The following is a 13478-nucleotide window of genomic DNA, read 5'->3' on the forward strand; positions in this document are numbered from 1 at the left end:
CTATTATCTGGAATTTTCATGCTATATCCCCTTAGATGACACACGCTTACAAATTGTCTAACACAGTAGGAAGTTATGGGAGGACGCACATAAGTAATTTGCTTACACTGAATAAAAAAATAAATGAATTTAAAATGATAATTATGCAATCTTTAATGATACTATTAAATGGTAAGTAATAATATTATGATTCATATTTTTCTTTTAAGTTAGTCGAGGTTTTGTGTGAAAATCGCCCTCGTTTATTAATTTGTAGGGAATGTATAGAAAAACTCTCTTTTATTTTGAAAATTAAAAATAGTCTCATATATTTTCTATTTTACACTCAAGTTCTATTTTTTGAAAGTATATAGTGTGTTTCTATAGATCAGTTTGAGCTCAAATTTGGTATATTAATATTTCTCACCATCAAACACATATAAAAAAGGGTGTGGTTTCTATAAAGTTGCAACTTTAAACAATCCAATTTAGGTGCACCTCCAAATTTTATTATAGCATGCAAATTTGATGTAAAGTATTCTTAGGATTATCTGAAAATCTATTTTTATATCCAATTATAAAATTTTAAACTCCAAAAATGGTTAAAATGAAGTAGATCTATAAACATATGGAAATCTTGAAAATAGATGGTCTCGATAATGTGTTGCAAGATTGACTATTTGTAGGATTCGGAATCTTTTATTTTTCCCATATTCATACATCTCGATGTCGAGATGATCTATTCGAAGATTTCAACATTCAAACAATCTTCTCTGATGGATTTTTTAGGCGCATATGTAATTCTATATTTCAAGGTTGCAACCTTATATAAACTTTTTCCTATAAAAAATGTTAATAAATAATCTAAGTAAATAGAATTACTAAAATAAAAATACCAAAATACCCTTAAATAATATAGGCATATTTTGGGTATTTACTTTTTAAAATTATTTTTAAATATTTTTTATAAGTATATGATGGTAAGAAGTAAAGATATATCAAATCTGAGATTAATCCAAAGCATAGAAGATATATACTTCCCCCATCCAGCCATCTTATTTAGATCAAGTGAGCCACTTACAGTTGGATCAAGAACCGACACCTTAGAGTATTTTATGTTAGTTTATTATCTACAAATTGTATGAAAATTGAAATTTGGTACATACCATCTTCTCAATGGGCCGCACCTTAAAAAAATAATAGAAATAAAATGACCAAAATACCCCTTAAATCTGTTAGGGGTATTTTGGTCATTTTATTCTATTGGGAATATGTTTTTATACTTTTTGCAAGTGCAAGTTTAAGATAGGCGTGAACGTCCAAAATTTGGTGCAAAAATAATTTGTATAAAAAAAACTTAGAAATGAAATAGTATAGAGACGTGACATTGTGATTGGGGCCATCTGAGCTGTCCATTCAGAATGAACGGCTGTATAGGGAGAAGTATATAAAGTTTATGCAATAGGGGAAACACACGAAGCTTGCCCACATATAAAACAAGAGATCAAAGTGGGATTAAAATATGAAATTTTTTTTAAATTCCCAAAATGACATATGATTTTAATATAAATCTCCTTAAGATCTGCAATTGAAGATATGATATTTATAACGAGTCCCACTAGAACTTGATTTTTAGCACTCCATATATATAATGGCGTCACTCCATTTGCTCTCTCTAAATTCTCATAACGCGGGGACGGAGCGTCTCTGTTTCTCACTCACCATTACAGCTCTCTCTAAACTCATCATTTTTATGTATTTCCTGCTCTCTTTCGTTAGCTCTCTTACAGCAAGGGCCAGCAGATGACAAAGCCACAAATCATCCATGCATTCGCCTCTTCGTTTCTCCCTCTAGATCTCTAAAAGCTCAGGACCCAATAACCTCTCTCTCAAACCAAAGCTTCCCTTCTCATTTTCATTTCCGAAAAATGGAGAGCATAAGGAGCTATTGGGGTAAGAAGAACTATCAATGCTTGAATCGCTCTGGTTCGAGAAGAAGCAGAGTGGAAGTGGCAAGTTTGGACTCTTTCGGTGTTGAAGCTTGGAGCAAAAGATGGATGGTTATTTACAGAGATAGGATTTGAGGTTTTCAATTCTTTCGGTATTGAAGCTTGGAGAAAAGGATGGATGTTTTTTAACATAGATGGGATTTGGGGTTTTTGGCTCTTTAGACGTTGAAGCTTGGAACAAAAGATAGGATGGTTTTTTCAAAGATGGGATTTGAGGTGCTTGGTTTTTGGGGATTCAAGTTTAGAGAGAGAAAGTTATGGCGTTTAAAGAGATGGGGTTTGGGGTTTGGGGTTTGGAATTGTGAAATGTTTTCTCGGGTTTTGAACGGGCGAGAGAAGGCCCATCCGAAAAAATTCAAGTACTTGAATTTTTTTTTATTGTAACTAAAGTTTTGAAACTGAAAAAAATTGTATTTCACTCTAAAAATATTGCAATTTTGGGTGGTTGTCCAAATGTGTCAAATCTATTTCACAAGATTTTTTTATTGCAATCCAAAAATATTGTAATTTTGGGTACTTCTAAACTGGCCCTTATATATGATTTTGTCTAGTGAATTCTTTGGAAGGATATCTTTTCTTCCCATGTGCTATTTTTAATTGGAAAAAAATTATATAAGGTTCCAACTTTAAAATGTAGAATTGTAGGTACACATCAAAAATCCATTATAAAAGGTTATTTGGATGTTGGAAAACCCTTTAATTGTTCATCTGAACATCGAGATGTATGAATATGAAAAGAAAAAAATGATTTTGAGTCTACGACATACTGTATCTTGCAGCATATTATCTGGACCATCTATTTTCAATATTTTTATGTGTTTATAGATCTACTTAATTTAAATCATTTTTAGAGTTTAAAATTTTAGGAATAAAGATAAAAATAGATTCTCAAGCTATACTAAGAATTTTTTATATCAAAATTACATATATGATAAAATTTAGAGGTGTGTCTTAATAGGATTGTTTAAGGTTGCAACATTATGCAAACCACAACCTTTTTTAGTTATCCATGTTACCACCCTTGTTATCCTTTGAACAATATGATGATAATGTTTTTCACTTTTGAATAGTATGATGATAATGTTTTTCACTATCCTAATGATTGCCCTTTAACTTAAATTATATAATGAACTAAACTTGTCATTAGTACACTAACGATTCATATAATAGGATGGCATCCAAGCATTCCTACAATATATAAGGAATCCAAACACGCCATGGGGTTTTCCTCTAGTGATAATGTGTTTTTTCCTCCAATAATACATATTATTAAAGCTCAAAAATGGATCCTACATATGGCATTGCCTCATGCTAGTCACATAAAATTTTACATATACTTCAATATGGATTTTGTACCATTATCGAAAAAATAAGTTTTCGAAAGAAAAAATAAAATGTCGTAAAAAGGCACATTTCCAACATATTCATTGATGGAGAGTGCAGTTTGGCTCGAGATGTAACATCTTGCTACGTGGTGTTGTCAGCTTTGAAGTCCACGCTATTTTTCATCTCTTTCTTTTTGGTTTCTCTATCTTGCTACGTGGTGTTGTCAGCTTTGACGTCCACGCTATTTTTCATCTCTTTTTTTTTTATTTCTCTATTTTTCTATCTTTTTTAAAAGGAAATTTCAGGAAATGATTGTAATTCTTGAGTAGATTTGATCTACATTTTTGTAACCTTTATTGAGGTCCGATTGTTTTTTTTCTTCTTTTTTTTTTTTTAGTTTTTCTCTTAGTTTGATGTTGTAAACATTTGATCATATTTTCTTTTTAGTTTTTTTTTTTTTATAGTGCCTTAGATATCAAACAAACCTAGTCAGATCTTGATCATATTTTCTTTTTATTTTTATTTTTATTTCTTTTTTATTTTTTTTATTTTTTTTTTATTTTTTTATAGAATATACTACGCTGATGTCTCCAACATAAAGTATTATTAGAATAAAAAATAAAATAAAATTTAGGTGTGTAATATTGGACCGGCCCATACTCCACCTTTGAATCAAAGAAGCATAATACTACATTCATAGGTTTCTCATGGCACATAATGCTACCAACTAAAGGCATGTGTAGGAATCAAACTGGCAGAGCAAAAATAGGGCAATCCGATGTTAGAGGTACAGGACCTACCTAATCTTATATAGTGTTAATTTTACGTACATCAGATGTTGGAGACATTGGGTCGGTATACTTTAATAAGAGGGTGCAGTTGCTATACGGATGCATCCGTTGGTGCAAAGGCACCTTAAAATTTATCATAGTACAATTTTGATGTAAAATATTCTAAGGATTATCTCAAAATCTATTTTTATATCTAATTATAAAATTTGAAATTTCAAAAATGGTTAAAATCAAGTAGATCTATAAACATAAAAATATTGAAAATAGACGGTGTAGATAATATATTGTAAAACGCACTATTTCTAAGATTTAAAATCTTTTTATTTTTCATGGTCATACATCTCGATGTCGAGATGATCAATCAAAGGGTTTTTCAACATTAAAATTGCCTTTTCCGATGGATTTTTGAAGTGCATTTGTAGTTCTACATTATAAAGTTGCATCCTTATATAAACTTTTTCCTTAATAAAATAGCAAGTATGGAAAATATTGGACCACCTCGGTCCGATATATGGGGCATCCCCAAAATGCACAAAAATAAAACAGTAAAAAAAAATGCATCTAATGTTTGCAACATCGAAAATAACCACAAAGAAATAGAACCTCCATGTAAAATTAGCTTGAATTTGAACTAAACTGCAATTTTGTTAAAGAAATACAGTTTGTATGTAATTTTTTATTTTTTATTTCAACATTTATAAAAAAATAAGAAAAATAAAAAGCTAGGAGCTCTCTTCCCACTGGTTCTCCCAAAAAAACAATGATGCAAATATCCCTCATAATTAGTGGAATTTAGAAAATGTCTCTTAGATTGTATTTTATGCACATGTTCTAGTTGTTTGTGCTTTTTATTTTTCCTAGAATATTCTAGTTTTGAATGGCTTTGATTCGTTTCCTAGTAAAACAAAAAATAAGAGCTTTTGAACTTAAAAAATAGTCTATTTGAACTTTTCCAATTGTCATCAGTTTACTTCTTCACGTATCATCAATACTATTTTTTCATATTTTACACGGAAATCCTACTATCTTGTTTTCAATTTTGCGTGGGGTAACATCGGGTTGTTCAGTTTACATTTATATTTTTATTTTCTTTTAATATGTAGAGTTGTTGGATGGGCTCAATCCAATGTTTCGAACATTTGATTATCCTGGACTTCACTTGCCAGTGTCCGATTCACTAATATCGGTCATTTCCATACTTCAAAAATTTTCCGCCATGATCTATCTGTTATTTATGACACACCCAAGATCCAATTTATATAACATCATACCACCTATTTATATAACATCTTTTGGCTTTAAATATCAACATTGCTCTGATGCCAATGTAAGTACTTTATGAAAAAGCAAGGTGTAGATATAAAAAAAAAATCATTTACCCCTACACCGGCAAGATCACTTACAATGTCCAATTATAATCGAACCACTCTTGAAATAAATAAAATAAAAATAAAATCGTTTCTCAATTGCTACATCTTCAAATACAATTCTTTATTCAAGAAATAAAACTAGACTTATTGGTTTGTGGGAAGATAAGTAAATATTTAAAAAGGTAAAATTGTCGAAGATAACCTTAACCGGACTTAGTACACTCCACGCCGAGTCTCCTCCTTCCGATGGTGCTCAGGATCTATGATCGGTATGTTGATTTCCCTACTATGGCAAAAATTCACTCAATGACTTAATCTTGATCAAGCCTCTTAGCTTGATTTTAGAGAGATGAAAGATGAATATGGAGAAAGAGTGAGAGATCTACTAGCAAGGGGTTCCACCCCTTTGCCACCCATAAAGAATAGAAGTGATACGTGCCACCAACCCTTTTGCCACCCATAAAGAATAGGGGTGATGCGTGTCACCAAAACATGGTGCAACTTGGAGAGAGATAAAATTGGGGCATGTCTCTCTTTGGTAATCCAAAGCTCTTTCTAGAGAGTTAAATTTTAGAGTAGGGAGAGGGAATTCTTAAAGAGAGAGAAGATAATACGTATCTCATTTTATGAGGGCAGACCTTCTTTGAAAGATTTTCCATGTCAAATCTCAACCGTCCATCTAAAGAAACTTGTGGGATGAGAGATTTGAGTTATCCATCTCTTTCATCTACCACCAAGATTCAAAGAGAAGACTTGTGGGGTGAGAGATTTGAGCTATCTATCTCTTTCATCTACCATTAAAATTCAAAGAGATAGCTAGAGCTTTATCATCCATTTCCTAAATCTATTCCCATCAAATAAGAAAAAATTATGTTTTAATATATCCAATCCTTAATTATTAAATCAACCGATTCAAATATTTAGTAAATATCTCAAATATTCAAACTTATCACATAAGTTGGTTATACCATAACCCAACCAAGAGGATAAACATTATTCTGAAGAACATTACTTGAATGGGTGGGGCATTATTTCTAAGAATATTAGGTGAATGGGTGGGGCGTGCCCCCCTTTTGATGGCACTTGTGGGCCCTCCTAATCCACATCTTTTTAAATTTTGGATTTAAATTTTGGATCCTATATTTTATTTCATATTTATAATTTTTAAATCTTATATTTTATTTAAAACATTGAAAAATTAATTTCTCTTAATTTATAAATCCAAATGAAAAAAATAAAATATCAGAAGATTTAAAAAAATTCAAATAAACATTCTAAAAATCACATAACATAAAATTAATTAATTTTGATGAGAATCGAATCCGTTAGATCTAGGAAATTATCAATACATGGAAGCACTCCACCTTCAACTGCGAATCACGATCCGCTTAGCTTTCTCAAACCGACTCAACAGTTTTCATGACCCACAGTCCACTGCGGGGGCTCATGATTGGACCACCAAAGTCAGTCAATAGACTTGAAGACGCAATCTCAGTTTATGAATTTCAGGTTCTCCCCTGGAGACAAAAATCATGGCCCTCCAGACCATGATGCAACCATGACTCTATGGTGCATAGGGGTAATCTCTCGCACATGTACACGCTTCACCCTCATTGGTGAATTTCAAAACGGCTATCTATGTACATGTCGTGTGTTGATATAACGATGAGGTTTTAGCCCTGTCTGTAAAGGCTATTCATCACATGTAAGGGCCACACAATACTTTGGCTCTCATCTGGGTATACTACGACCTCATCAAGGGATAACCCACTAAACCCTTCTCGATAGATCCCTATGCCCAAGTATCTTGAGTTTTTCTAAACCTTGGCTGGCATAGCTCGTCAAGCCTAATCCGAGTATCAACAAATAACATTTACCTATGACACTCCTACTGAGTTTATGTTCCACTATATAAAATGCTCATACAATCTCTCATAAGGCTTTTAAATGCCTCATAAACCCAACATCTTCCACTTGGCCTTTGAAGCCCTTACATTCTTTCTTGCTCACTTTCTCTCATCCCCAACTGTCTCTCCTAATAACGATCTCTCTCAATACATTAATCATGACTTTCGCCATCAATCCTTTTATAAAAGAACTCATAGAGGCAACGGCTATTTCTCTTTGCTGCTCGGATCTCATCCCGAAAGTGGTCGTAGTCCATCTTTTATATCGCATCGCAAATTATAGACCTGTTGTTATAGAAAATCATCATGTATCCTCATCGCATGGGACGTATCTTCATTGGCTTAAAGGAGTTCTTCAAACAAGTCGATCTTTCTGTAGCCATACAACCAGCGCCACACATCTGAGTTCCATGAGCGAACAACACCATTGTCTGTTGTTTCAGCTGGCCTGTCAAATACTAGATGCTCCTACTGGAATATTTAGTTTTATATGCTTGGAGTTATTATGGAATCATGGCTCCCTTTTACATGCATATTGCCGCCGTGTTGTCGCAGAAAATCCTCACGACCTCACAACGCACGGGTTGAAAGTCAAGTCGATTAAGAAATTTCTTAATCCATACGGCCTCCTTGGCCGCCAAATAGCACACCATGTATTCTGCCTCTAGGATGGATAATGTCACTACATCTTGTTTCTTTAATTTCTAAGAAGTTGTTCTCCCTTCAAGCATGAACATGTATCTAGATGTAGACTTCACATCATCTGAATGCTTGAGATAGCTTGATTTGTATATCTGAATATCCAAGCAGCTAAAAAAAAATATGGGACTGTAGCAACTCTCACTCAATTATTGCACATACAATATATACATTCTCAACATTCTTATGTTCATATCATGAGATAGCATAGCAAGTTTCATGCAATAAGTAATTCAATGCCCATTGGTTTCACAATATGCAAAACCTTTATAAACCACAAAGGTTCAACCACACTAGTCATCTTAGTAGTAAATCCATACAAACCAAATTATCTAATCAATATAACATGCGTTAAAGAAGCCTAACAAAATAGCTTTCCTACAACATTCCATATGATTCAAGGTCTTAACTAATTGAGGATTCTAAATAACTACAAACATGAGTTAAGGCATATGGGTATTTAAAAACCTATGCAGAACAGTTTTTCTCTCAATTTTATAAATATCATAAAGGCATAATGGCTTTCTCCCTTTTAAAAAAAATTGACTTGGTATACATAAGCAATGGTTAAATAGTAGTATGACAGTATAAAATAATTTTTTATAAAGAATTAGTGGATCTAACATGACTATAGGGTTTTTTCAAAACATACAATTTAATATTATAATATATGTTTAGTCTTCAATAATTATTTTACCGCATTCACCTACCAAGTCATGTTTACAGCTACAAAAACAAGTCATAAAGTCCATATTACAATTTTATCTAAAATAAAATATGACTAAATAATGATTATCAAAATCTTGACAATAATTTCTTTTTGGGAAATATGGAGACTTTATGAAGAGATCATCATCACATGCAACACATCATATTACTAGACATTCTCGGGAGGATGGTCACTAAGACCGAGTTCCATCAGAACACTTCATCCGTGCTTATATATTTGAATGAGCCATACTCATCTCTCGTGTTTCATACTTAGGACTCAAGGCCCTTGATCAAATCACATCTTTATGTGTATCACTACCTTAAGTAGTTTGTACTCTTAGCATAAGGAGGCACCATAACACATGGTATTCATAAATATGCTCTTTCAAATTTGTTAGCACATATCACTTAATGTCCATATACCTCATACATATCCATAAAACAATTAGCTAAAATATAACTAAAACATATAAAAAGTAATTGAATCATCTTTCCCTATATGACCTTACCATGTAATGTGGGATATATTTAAGACCTCAAAACCATGTAATGTGGTACTTGGGCTTTCTTGATTCATTGTTTTTACAATCGTTTGGCGATGTTGGAATAGCACATAATTGATGAAGAATATATTGGTCATCGATATCACATGTCACTATGTGTCCATCTCTTCAGCACTTGGATTCTCTTTTTCTCACATCGTGAAAAAAAATCTTCTTCATCCCATCATTTCAAATATCACAAATTTAATTCCCCCACCAATCTTTAACATTTTTTTGCTACCTCCAAGCTTATCTATATATCCCTTCATTTCGAAGAAACTAAGATGTTGTTATAGGTATTGTGTTTCTTCTTCTTTTTGTTGTTCCCAGATCGAACACTCTTCATATAGTGTTGTACCTTGCCATCTCTGTATTACTTCTTTCTGAAGTTTTATTATAATAAATTATACGCATGACACACTATAAAACTCCTTTTAAATTAGCCCTAAAAAAGTCTCCATTACTGGGGAATCCAAAGATGTGTATTAACATGTCACATCTTTTAATTTCCTGCAGAATTGAACATGAGTATCTCATGATAAAAATATGATATCTCTCAACTTATAAAGAGTTTCTCTCCAAATCTTTTTTAGTACTGAAATAGACTAAAAAATATAAAATAGTGCTTAGTTTCATCCCTAAATCACACCATTTATTGAGTCTATCTTTTAGTGACTCTTTACATCACAATGCAATTTCCTCAACAAAAAATCTGGTTGAGTATCTCTCAATAAAAAATTGTTTCTCTCAAACCTCAAAGATATTCTTTTTGAAATCTCTTGTGTTGAAAACTAGACTCAAAACCAAATCATAACATCATGGTGTAAGTCCCAAATAAAATATTTCTTCAGAGAAATAAATAAGGTGACATACACTTTACAAAATAACTCATATTGCAGAATTTCAAGATGAACATTGTCTAATAAAATTATATTTTCTCTATCCTTGTGGAGTTTTCCTTTCAAACTAATTTTGTTTAAAAGTAGACACATAATGGTGGCACATATATTTTCACAAACCTCATATCGCTCTCTTAAGTAGGCTTGATAATTATAGATTTTTAAGTCTCAAAGAAGAGCACATCATAATTACAAAAAATTCAGAATGACCTCTCTTCGATCCAAAGTTTTTATTCCTCTCTTCCCATAGATATTTCTCTTTCAAATAAATTTCATTAGAAACTAGACTCAAAATTGAGGTTAAAAACTTAGTGTAAGCCATAAAATATTATGTTAAGAATAGAAATAAAATCTTGACTTCCAAGTCAAAGAAATAATTTTTGTTGCAGAAAACAACACTTGCACACCCTTCAATAAATCGATTATATCTTTCAAATCACAGATAATTTTTTGATGAAATTCTTTTTTTTTTTTAAAGTAGATTCAATTTTATGAGTCACAGTAAAATTTCAACAATAAATAAAATCATATCATTAGTAGGAAAACTCACGGAACTCAATAGACAGTTCCTAAATTTTGTAGGGTCAAAACTGGCACCCTTCAAGCATGAGTCCATAACTATTAATTCCCTTTGGATCTCCTACTGAAATTTTGTAAATATATCCTACTCTCAAAGACACACAAAATCACTTAAGTATATAATAGAGAAATATATCACTATCGTCTTCATATAACTACTCCAAAATAGCGCAAATTACTCATTTTGTAAAGTGTCTTTCTCGGTGTTTTGAATATTTCTATCATTCTTAACCGGGGTGTATTACTTTACCACAAGATTAATAGCTTTCTTACATCTCGTTTCCAAGCTTGATCTCAACTCAATAAAGGGAAAAAACATCTAATGGCTTCAAATATCAACTTTGCTATGATAATAATGAAAGTACTTTATGAAAAAGCACAGTGTAGATATAAAAAAAAATTCCTTTTCCCCTATCCCAACAAGATCACTTACAATGTCTAATTATAATCAAACCACTCTTGAAATAAATAAAATAAAAATAAAATCGGTTCTCAATTGCTACATCTTCAAATACAATTCTTTATTCAAGGAACAAAACTAGACTTTATTGCTTTATGGGAAGAGAAGTAAATATTTTAAAAAGTAAAATTGTCGGAGATTACCTCAACCGGACTTAGTACACCCCACGTCGAGTCTCCTCGTTCCGATGGTACTTGAGATCTATGATCAGTAGGTTGATTTCCCTACTATAGCAAAAATTTGCTCAATGGCTTAATCTTGACTAAGCCTCTTAGCTTGATTTTAGAAAGATGAGAGATGAATATGAAGAGAGAATGAGAGATCTACTAGCAAGGGGTTCCACCCCTTTGCCACCCATAAAGGACAGAGGTGATGCATGCCACCAAAACATGGTGCAACTTGGAGAAAGATAAAAATTGGGATATGTCTCGCTTTGGTAATCTAAAGCTCTTTCTAGAGAGCTACATTTTGGGATATGGAGAGAGAATTATTAAAGAGAGAGAAGAGAATACGTATCTTATTTTATAAGGAAAAACCTTCTTTTATAGATTTTCTATGCCATAAATTTTTCTTCAATTCGTATGGTCAAATCTCAACCGTCGATTTAATGAGACTTATAGGGTGAGAGATTTGAGCAATCATTTCTTTGATCCACCATCATCAAGATTCAAAGAGATGAGCTAGAGCCATGAGTTAAAGCCTTATCTTCCCTTTATTAAATCTATTCCATCAAATAAAGAAAACTTATATTTTAATATATCAAATCCTTAATTATTAGATCAACCAATATTGATTCAAAGATTTAGTAATATCTCAAATATTCAACCTTATCACATAAATTGGTTATACCTAAAAAGATAAGCCTTATTCCCAAGAATATTACGTGTTAATTTATAAATCCAAATGACAAAAATAAAATATTAGAAGATTCACAAAAATTCAAATAAACATTATAAAAATCACATAACATAAAATTAATTATTTTTAATAGGAATCGGATGCGTTAGATCTAGGAAATTATCAATACATGTGAGCACTCCACCTTCAACTACGAATCATGATCTGCCTAGCTTTCTCAAACTGACTTAGCAGTTCCCCTGACCCATAGTCCACTGCGGGGGCTCATGATTGGACCACCAAAGTCAGCCAATAGACTAGAGGACGCAATCTCAGTTTATGGATTTCAGGTTCTCCCCTAAAGACACAAATCATCGTCATCCAAACCAGGATGCAATCATGATTCTAAGGTGCATAAGGGTAATCTCTTGCACATGTACACGCTTCACCCTCATTAGTGAATCTCAAAACGGCTATCTATGTACATACTGTGTGATGATATAACGTTGAGGTTGTAGTCCTGTCTCTAAAGTCTATTCATCACATGCAAGGGCCAAACAGTCTCTTGTCTCTCATCTGGGCATACTCCGACCTCATCAAGTGATAACCCACTAAACCCTTCTCGATAGATCCCTATGCTCAAGTATCTTGCCTTTTTACAAACCTCAGCTGGCCTAGCTCGTCGAGCCTAATCCGAGTATCAGCAAATAACATTTGACTAGTGTAGTCCACAAATGGACCACACTCCCACTGAGTTTATGTTCCACTATATAAAATGATCATACAAGCTCTCATAAGGCCTATAAAGGCCACATAAACCCAACACTATTCACTAATATCGGTCATTTCCATACTTCAAAATTTTTCAGTCATGTTCTATATGTTAATGACACACCCAAGATCCAATTTATATAATACCAAACCACTTGTCCAGTGAGTTGTCTGATGTTTGGAATATCGAATTGTTAGGCTTACTTAAAACTTTCACATATCATGCGACTCAATGTTCCAAATATCACGATGCTAACTATAGGATTAGTTGATATTTGGAATATCTGGATAGCCTTACATGCCAAATAAAAAAGATTAAAATAAAATAAAATAAAAAAAACAAAAACCGATGTTACAAACATCTGACTGAGGCACAAAATTGGAAAAATAAAATAAAAATATAAAAGATAGGTACCTTCCCATGAGGCACAAAATTAGAAAAATAAAATAAAAATATAAAAGAAAAGGACCTTCCCATAAAATATGAGAAAAATTGGACTAACACCCCAAAAGTATCACTGGTTGGGCGTAATTTTCCTATACTTTTATAGAGCAAAACTCCTTTCAAAGAACTCGGCCCATTCTGACAGGTTAAAGG

The sequence above is a fragment of the Amborella trichopoda genome, chromosome 10 (assembly GCF_054954075.1).
Source record: "Amborella trichopoda isolate Santa Cruz 75 chromosome 10, AtrichopodaSantaCruz75HAP2 v2.0, whole genome shotgun sequence".
Classification (NCBI taxonomy): domain Eukaryota; kingdom Viridiplantae; phylum Streptophyta; class Magnoliopsida; order Amborellales; family Amborellaceae; genus Amborella; species Amborella trichopoda.